Raw genomic sequence first — 7,476 nt, forward strand, 5'->3', positions numbered from 1 at the left:
TCCGATCCTATGTCAGCCTCTTTGGCTTCTTTTAATACTGAGCTGGGGGTGGCAGAGTTTTGAAGGGTTGTTTCCCAGTTGCACAGACCCATTGATCGTAGTCTCCAGGGTCACTCATGACAAACACTAAATATGCGTGCACGTCTATGGTTTTGCATGCACTTACATTTGTGAACAAGTCAAACATTTAAAACAGATAGCTACAAGACACAAGATAGCTACAAGATAGCTACAGTGATAAAATTATTTTGAAAAACACATTGGCTACTAGGAACTGAAAACATGTCCCAACTTTTTTCCCCCGATATTTCTACATCCAAGATTGTTTCCTTATGATATTATCAGAAATACGAAATAAGTTTCTGCAGAAATTTTTCATCCCTATGTTATTAACACCAGTGAAAACTTGGAGACTACTCAGTGTTCAAAAATAGAAATAATTAAGTCAACCAATTCCAGACACATAATGAAAAATATTACGGTCATTAAAATTCTATTTAAGGAGAGTTGGTAATAACCAAGAGGGGAATAGGATACGAAATTGAAATTACAGGATGATTATGACTTCAACAACAACAAAACCTCATACACAGAAAAATACCATAGAAGGGAATCCAGTAAAGCAGTGAAGACTCATCCCCAGGGGGCAGGCATGAAATTGGATGACTTTTTTCTTTATATTTTTTGGGAAGAAATTTTCCTAAATTATCAAAGCAACTTGATTATTTTTCAAAAATTGTAGAAAAGTAAGTGAATACAGCTATGTATAAGGAAGATAAAAAATCATGTGTCATGGGACAGAGAGTGAAAAGGGAAACTGAGGCACCGAGTGGGCAAGGAGAAGAAGCTACCACGTGTTGAGTCCTTTTGATGGTTGATATATCTCAACAGTGCCCAAACCAGGGTTTGTGTGTTCCAAATCTGTTTTCTCAGCCACTGATCACCTACCCCCCAGGCATCATGACTGCCATCACCATCACCACCATGATCATCACTGTCCATTTCCTGAATTCAACAACTTTTTTTAAAAATTTAACATTTCTGAAATTTCATACCATTGATATGGCAGTTTTTTTCCCTCCCCCAAAAGCTATTAAACCAATGATTCATCTATTTTTTCCCTCTCTCCAAAAGCCTATTAAATCAATGATTCATCTATAATCACTGGTTTCATAAAGCCAAGGAAATATTGTAATTGCTGATTGTTATCGAGTAGTTACTTTGTGCCAGGGACTCTATATAAATTCGTCAACTCCCTACAGCAGCTCTCTAAAGAAAACGTTTCATGTACCACTTGAGAGATGAAGAATGAGGTTCAGAGAAATGAATAACCTTCCCACGGCCCCTCATAAAGTAAATGGCTGAGCTAGGACTTGACCCACGAAGCATCATGCATTCAAGTTTGTCTCTTCAAAACTTTCGTCCTCTGCCACTCTGCCTTCGCCACCTTACACCCTCCTACCCCCTGGCCCTGGTTCCCTGAGCCACAGAGGGCCTTCCACCTCACCCAACACACCGCGAAAGAGTGGAGCAGTTCTCTGCAGACATTGAATAAATCATTCTAAATTGACTCATCAGATCTCCTTCTGGGGGACCACCCATCCTCCATAGGCAATCCCTGTGTTTCCAGTAGAATTGACCCTATCCCTTCCATAGACATGTGACTTGAGCCTGGCCAATCACAAGCTATATTGCTTAATATGGCGACAGGGTTAGAGATGGTCACCTGACCTGCTTCAGTCAGTTCAGTCGCTCAGTCGTGTCCGACTCTTTGCGACCCCATGAATCACAGCACGCCAGGCCCCCCTGTCCATCACCAACTCCCAGAGTTCACTCAGACTCACATCCATCGAGTCCGTGATGCCATCCAGCCATCTCATCCTCTGTCGTCCCCTTCTCCTCCTGCCCCCAATCCCTCCCAGCATCAGAGTCTTTTGCAATGAGTCAACTCTTCGCATGAGGTGGCCAAAGTACTGGAGCTTCAGCTTTAGCATCATTCCTTCCAAAGAAATCCCAGGGCTGATCTCCTTCAGAATGGACTGGTTGGATCTCCTTGCAGTCCAAGGGACTCTCAAGAGTCTTCTCCAACACCACAGTTCAAAAGCATCAATTCTTCGGCACTCAGCCTTCTTCACAGTCCAACTCTCACATCCATACATGACCACAGGAAAAACCATAGCCTTGACTAGACGGACCTTTGTTGGCAAAGTAAGAAGAGGTGGCAAGAATACACAGAAGAACTATACAGAAAAGATCTTCACGACCAAGATAAACACAATGGTGTGATCACTCGCCTAGAGCCAGACATCCTGGAGTGTGAAGTCAAGTGGGCCTTAGAAAGCATCACTACGAACAAAGCTAGTGGAGGTGATGGAATTCCAGTTGAGCTGTTTCAAATCCTGAAAGATGATGCTGTGAAAGTACAGCACTCAATATGCCAGCAAATTTGGAAAACTCAGCAGTGGCCACAGAACTGGAAAAGGTCAGTTTTCATTCCAATCCCAAAGAAAGGCAATGCCAAAGAATTTTCAAACTACTGCACAATTGCATTCATCTCACATGCTAGTAAAGTAATGCTCAAAATTCTCCAAGCCAGGCTTCAGCAATACGTGAACCGTGAACTTCCTGATGTTCAAGCTGGTTTTAGAAAAGGCAGAGGAACCAGAGATCAAATTGCCAACATCCGCTGGATCATGGAAAAAGCAAAAGAGTTCCAGAAAAACATCTATTTCTGCTTTATTGACTATGCCAAAGCCTTTGACTGTGTGGATCACAATAAGCTGTGGAAAATTCTTCAAGAGATGGGAATACCAGACCACCTGACCTGCCTCTTGAGAAATCTGTATGCAGGTCAGGAAGCAACAGTTAGAACTGGACATGGAACAACAGACTGGTTCCAAATAGGAAAAGGAGTCCGTCAAGGCTGTATATTGTCACCCTGCTTATTTAACTTATACGCAGAGTATATCATGAGAAACGGTGGGCTGGAGGAAGCACAAGCTAGAATCAAGATTGCTGGGAGAAATATCAATAACCTCAAATATGCAGATGACACCACCCTTATGGCAGAAAGTGAAGAGGAACTAAAAAGCCTCTTGATGAAAGTGAAAGTAGAGAGTGAGAAAGTTGGCTTATAGCTCAATATTCAGAAAATGAAGATCATTGCATCTGGTCCCTGACCTGCTTAGAGCCCATGAAATGCCTTTAGTCTATTTCTGTGAATTTAAAAAATATGCTGTGCCTCCTCCTGCCTAGAGAAGGATTAGAGAAAAGGTGAAAGGGCTGGAACTGCTGTAACCATCTTGTGACATGAGATCTGATAATAAAGCATAGCCAAGAAAGGGGGAGAGAAAGAAACTGGATATTGGATTGAGCCATGCCAAATCGCAATCATACCTTACCAGCGCTGGTGTTCTCTGATAAAAACTCTTCAACAGGTCCCCAGTGTCTGATAATAATGCCCAAACTCCACCATTTTGGCATTCAAGGCCTTCCTGATCTGGCTTCAACCTGCAATTTTAGCTTTCAGTCTTTGCACATCTCCCTGTCATCCAATGCTCCATCTACTTTACACCACCCTTTAACAACTTTCCTTCTTCTTAAAAGCTTTTGTGTTTGCTGTACCTTCTGCTTCAAATGGCATTCTAGGCACATGAAATAAAACTTCCTTACAGTCTTAACGTCCAAAGACAGTGAGTTTCCATCCAGGTTATCACAGACAGAAAGAAAGGCATCCAGAGGGGAGGCTACAGAGAGATTTCAAGACATCAAGTAGGGTTTGGTTCAGCTCAGGGTTTCTCTGGCCTGGGGGTTGATGACTACCTACATAAAAATCACCAGAGGGTGAATGTCAAAATACAGATTCACAGACTGAAACTTTAGCCCAGATCTACAGAACAAGAATCTCTGGATATGGGCCCCAGGAATCTTCCCCTTTTGTAAAATCTCCATTCTATGGATAAAGAGGATATAACATATGTATCTATACGTGAATATATATATATATATACACACATACATATATACATATATACATATATGGTTGTAACAGTCCACTGTATGTATATATATACAGATATATCTATATCTATATCTATATATATTTATACAACCATGTTGCTGCAAATGGCATTATATGACATCAATCACTTGTGGAATCTAAAAAAATGATGCAAATGTACTTATTTTAAAAACAGAAACAGACTTACAGACATAGAAAACAAACATGCTTACCAAAGAGATGTGTGTTTGAGGGTTACGTTGCTTCAGTTGTGTCTGACTCTGTGACCCTGTGGACTGTAGCCCACCAGGCTCCTCTGTCCATGGGGATTCTCCAGGCAAGAATACTGGAGTGGGTTTCCATGCCCTCCTCCAGGGGATCTTCCCAACCCAGGGATTGAACCCACATCTTTTACATCTCCTGCCTTTGTAGGGAGATTCTTTACAAAAGTGGGGGAAGGGTAAACTACGAGTTTGGGATTAACAGATACATACCACTATACATAAAATAGATAAGTAACAATAAAATAAAATACATACCACTATACATAAAATAGATAAGTAACAAGTATTCAATATCTTGTAATAACCTATAATGGAAAAGAATCTAATATGTGTGTGTGTGTGTGTATAACTGAAGCACTTTTCTGTACACTTCAAATGAACACAACATTGTAAATCAACTATGCTTCAATGAAAGAAAGAAAAAGAGGGAAATTTAGTTATTACCAAAAAAAATAAGATCCCCATTCTAATGTTTGCTAACCTTTGCGAACTTCTGGCCTAGGCGAACATCAAGCCCCTTTTAACCCGTGATCATACAAAGTCTGGATGTTTATCAAAATTTCAACATCCCCTCCTACGATTTTTTTCCCATTTTTTTTTCCCCCTGTGAACTCTGATCCTTGGAAATAATTTCCATTGCATTGCTTTAGATGGGAAGGGCGAGTTCATTGTAAAGGTTTTATCAGATGAAGCTCCATTCCTCACCCTTTCCCTGAAGCAGGGCGTGTGTGTGCGTGCACACATTCCTGCTCCATAAACAGCTGTGCTCAGTGCTTTATCCAAGAAGAGAGTGTGTAAATCTGCTTGCCATAAATTAAGTAACCCTCCACATTTTTCCCTCTCTCGCTCCCTCTGCTACATATGCCATTTACTTCTGCATCTTTTAAACACACATTCATTGAATACCTACTGTGTGCCAGCGATCTTTGGGGTGCTGGGGATACTGAGAGTCAAAACAGACCCAGTCCTTGTCCTCGAGGGCTAGCAGGAGAGACAGCGAGTGCAAAGATAGCACTGAGACACGTGCTCTCCATTCTTCTGTTCACTCACTCACTCCTGTGCTTGCATGGCACAAATATTTAAGCACACACTACGTGCAGAGTTACAACAATGCAGAAGTGGCCAGAGAGTCAAGAGACTGCTCTGCGGGGGCCCCCATTCCAGTAGGGAAGACGGATACCACACAAGTGAACAAAGGAACCAGACAGTACCTGACAGCAAAATGTGCAATATGAAAAACAAAACTGTACAGATCTGCTTGGAGTGGCCAGTGGCAGGGTGCGGGGAGAGATGCTGGGGTGGCCAATGCGGACTTCACTAAGGAGAGGACCTTTGAGCGGAGACCCTGAGCCAGAGTGACGAGAAGCTGCTGCCAGGTAAAAGTAGGGGATAAACACACCCAGACAGAGAGACCCACCAGCACAAAGCCCCAGAGATGCTCGGTGGGTACCAGGAACAGGAAGGCCAGTCAGCTGCAGGCTGGATATGAGGGAGGAGGAGGAGGAGGAGGTGAGGACAGGGCTGAGGGAAGGGGCTTAAATGGAGCAGGATGTGCCAAAAGACCACAGTGGGAGATTTGAATTGTATCTCAACCGCAACAAGATGCCTTGGAAGGTAGTTAAGCAGAAGGGTGTATAGGACTGAGGAGTCTAAGACTGAATTTAAGAAGCTATTACAGGATCCAGGAGAGAGAATGTCTTGATATAGAAAGGAATCAATACAGAAAGAAAAGGATGGGTTCAAATGGAACTTGTGAGGGAAGGAGTGTAAATCCAAGACGACTGGGAGGTGGATGGGGCTGGGCAGGTAGAGAGAGCGCCAAGGAGACAGATGACAACTGGCTGAACGCAGAAGCAGATATGGTGTCATCTTCTTAGATGGGGAGGAAGTGGTTGTTTAGGGGGCAGGGCAGTGGAGATTGAGGGGTCGGTGCTTCGTGTGTTAGCTATCCGAGTGGCCGTGTTAGTGGGGCGGTTGGATATTCAAGTTCCCATCTCAGTGGACAATTCAGAGCTGGAGATGAAAATATGTCATGGGGACATGGCCCTGACAAGAGGCATAGCTGTGGGCTCATGGTCTTGCCAGAAAGGAAGGAGAAATTCTTCCCCAGAGTGAGTGGAGGCAAGAGCCTTTGATGCCGAGTTTGTCACTTAGGGCCTTTTGATTATGAACTGCAAAAACCAAGCCTGGCTATTGAGCAGCTCAGAGACTGAGATTCGAGAAGGAGACAATCCAGGTAGGGCTGAATCTCAGGAGCAGAAATTCAAGGGCCATCTTGGGATGACTTGGTTCCAGCTGCCTTCTGTCCTTGTAAGATACTTTGGGAAATGGAGTTCCAGGAGTAAGATCTGAAGGACCCACATCTTGGCTGTGGGCTGGGGGTGGGGCATACACCTGGTTCCTCTAGGACTTCATGGGAGGTGGCATGCAGGAGGTGAGTTCTCAAAGAATACCTGGATGCTATGATCAAAGAAGGCAGGAGGGAAGCTGAGCAGGCAAGAGCAGCAGACGTCTACTCTACTTGGCATGTCTGGAAACTCCTGCACAATTTTTAAGAGACAGCTCAAAGATCAAATTTTCTCTGAAGTTGCCCTTGACCTTCACAGGTGAATTTACATGCCCCTCCTCTGTGCTCTCACTCTCTAAATTGTAAGCACTTCGAAGGCCCATCAGTCTACCCCCTACCCCCACCCCATAGACCATAAGCACACCAAGATCAGAAACGCACTCCTATTCATCAGGGAAACCCCAGCAGCTCACACAGGGCCTGGTGTATAATCAGAACTCAGTTTTAAAAATTGCTGCCCTGAATGTGTTACCATCCACTGAAGATAACTGGGATCACAACCCTGGGATTTCTTTTAATGTATCATTCCATATTCATTTTAAAGTCCAGGGCACTTGGAGTGACAAATTGCAGAGATCTCTCCCAAATGCCTTTCAAGTCACACAGCCAAATCAGTTCAGCAAATTATGTGTAATCAACGAGGAAATCAATAAGTACTGCAAGTTCATTAAAGAGTTTAGCAGATTCATTATGTATTTAGCACATCCAGTTCAATTTGCAGGAAGTTCAGAGAAAAAAGGCTTTAGCATGTAAACAGTGACTCTGATGGAGTCTTTGGAGAGTCCTGGCTGCACAGCTTTTGGAGGTAAGACAGAGGCTTCCCACACAAGCCCTGGCCAGCCCAG

This window comes from Oryx dammah, unplaced genomic scaffold (assembly GCF_014754425.2).
Source record: "Oryx dammah isolate SB20612 unplaced genomic scaffold, SCBI_Odam_1.1 HiC_scaffold_26, whole genome shotgun sequence".
In the NCBI taxonomy this organism is placed as follows: domain Eukaryota; kingdom Metazoa; phylum Chordata; class Mammalia; order Artiodactyla; family Bovidae; genus Oryx; species Oryx dammah.